Raw genomic sequence first — 2,500 nt, forward strand, 5'->3', positions numbered from 1 at the left:
GGATAAAATCCGTCATTTGTCGCTTGGTCGCGATGTCAAGTTTTTTTTAAAGTAGTTCACTAGCGTGCAATAATTTGCAGTGTCAGAATTCTGAGAATTTTGTCAGCATTCAGATTTCTCAGAATTCTCTGACACTGCAAATTAAAGCGCTACTACTAGCAAACTACTTTCAGCGTGACTGGAGAGAACTTCCTTAAATTAACTTTTAATGCTAGATTTACATGAACGCTTTTGTGTGAATTAATTTGGTTCTCTTTCATGGAAGCCGGAAGAAGGAGATTCCTGGGGCTTGTCCCATGAATTCTACCCATGCACACGCTCACACGCCACACTTCGTGAAACTACCAGGATAGCGCCTACCAATTTGGGCCGCTATTTAACAGTGTAACAGGTAGGAATCAAATGTGTTTCCCATACGTAGGGTAACCAGACTTCCTCTTTAGCCCGGACATGCCCTCTTTTTGAGACACTTTTAAAAAATGTTTTGCGGAATTTCAAAATCGTCCAGGATTTTATTAAAGCCTCATACATGTTCACATTGAATTTGCGTTGCGTTTCTCTGGGTCGTTCGCAAACTAGTTAGGCTATGCCCTCCCCTACTCAGTTCTGTTCGCTTTGCATTGGTGGAAGTGAGTGGGGGGAGTGGTTAAGTAGAGCCTTCAGATTGGACGGTTTGACTTACTCAGTTACCGTCGTGTTGTGTATTGATTTTTTTACCCTTATTGTTTTATAGGGGCAAACATTAACAAATTTCTCCTACAGGGGATTGATAAAGTTCTATCTATTGAACAGAAAGAAACACTTGGTCATACTTAACACAAATTACCACAGCATTGGCCTAATGCCACAGATATATTTCCAGCATTGGACTGAATGCCACATAAATATATAATTATGTTTTTGCACGTTTGCAACGTTTAAAAGTTCAGGGTATAAAGTTCAAGCATATGCCTCTACTTGTATTGTTTAAGCCAATAGCCTTTTGAGGCAGTATTTTTTCTGAATATTAGTGTTAAAGGTTGGGTAGGTGATTTGCGAAACGCCAGCAGATTTTGAAAATACACAACTCAAATGGTCCTACCCCCTCTCCTTCAACGCTGACTCTGACTCCACCCATTCCAAGTACCTGGACGCGCAATCATGCACGAGCGCGAACAGAGATGCGCGAGAGCGAGCCAGGCTAGCTTAGGTTTTCGTTTAACAACATGGCACTACATTCAGCTGTAAGTTGCACACAGTACCGCGGGAAGTAGGAGTGCTGGGGGTGCTGCAACACCCCCTATCCGAGGCCCTGTCTTATCACAGAAAACGATCATTTCTAAAAACTCCGGCCAAAGTGGAGATTTCTGAAAACGCCGGTTATGTGTTGTCGTGTCAACGGGGAGAAACGGGATTTTAGGTTCTGAAGCGTCACATTATGCACCAGGAAATGCTTAACGTCATGTGAGCGCCCGCTGTACCGTATTGGTCCGAATATAAACACAAACCCCATTGTAAGACGACCTATATTTGGAAAAAAGATTTGAAGACCAGATCCGTTTTTTATGAATAAATAAATTGTATTCATTGAAATAATATACGAAAATAAAAAGGCATCGAATAAAACACTGCATTGCCACTAAACAGTAGTGCAAATAGGCCGTACTGATGTGTACACCAAAGACTATTCCTGACACTCCTCTGCCCCGCTGTGTTCGCTCTGGCTGTGGTCGCTCCGAACTGTTTCGGCCCGTGGCAAAGCGAGTCATCCTCGCGCTGTCCAAGGCATTTTGAGACGCAGCATTTATTTAATGCTCATATGACCTAGTGCTGAAAAAAGGTTATATGAAAAAGTTGTGAGGGTAGCGGTGGTGCGTTAAACTTGTTCTGTGAGCAGCTGGATGTGAACGATCGATTTTCAACTGTCCGCGCATGCACTGGTGTAATTGAGCTGCGCTGCTATACATCTTTTTTTATCAATGTAACGAGTTGCGAGTCTAGTGCAGGCTGAGTTTTTTTTTTCCCCAGCACCCCCTGCTGAGAATACGTTCTCGCTGCAATGGTTGGACCAGATGTTATAAACATTAAACGGTCACATAAATCATTACTATTTTTAGAAAATGTATGTTTGTTTCATATAATTGTATTGGAAGTCCTGGTTTTCACTAGGGTTGCCGCGGTGTGGACATTTTCACACCGAGTAATACACTCGTCTCCACACCGGTATTACCGAGTATAAACGGTACAAACTTTGAAACTAGGTCAACCGCCACACAAGCATCGGTTTTTAGACCCTTCTCGTCCTTCAGTTGCCGCAAACGTTCGAAAGCAGCGCCTAGGATTATTCTTGATTTCAGTTTTTCTCTTTCAGCGTTTTTATTATCAATTACTCTCTGAAAAAGAGTTGTCCTTCTCTTTGCTGGTGGTGGTGGTGGTGGGGGGGATGGTGGCGTCTTGTCTGCCATGGAAATTGTCTTCTACTGCTAGGTCCAAATGTGGATTAACTAGTTCCAGTAGCTAC

The 2,500-nt window shown here is 42.8% G+C and overlaps 1 protein-coding gene across 3 annotated transcripts in view; it reads left to right on the forward strand.

Annotated features, from left to right (window-relative positions):
- adgrg4a (adhesion G protein-coupled receptor G4a) overlaps nucleotides 1-2,500 on the forward strand; it is a 22,531-nt gene that overhangs the window by 8,977 nt on the left and 11,054 nt on the right. The gene's annotated exons all lie outside the window — the stretch shown is intronic.

This window comes from Gadus morhua, chromosome 10 (assembly GCF_902167405.1).
Source record: "Gadus morhua chromosome 10, gadMor3.0, whole genome shotgun sequence".
NCBI classification, from domain to species: Eukaryota; Metazoa; Chordata; class Actinopteri; order Gadiformes; family Gadidae; genus Gadus; species Gadus morhua.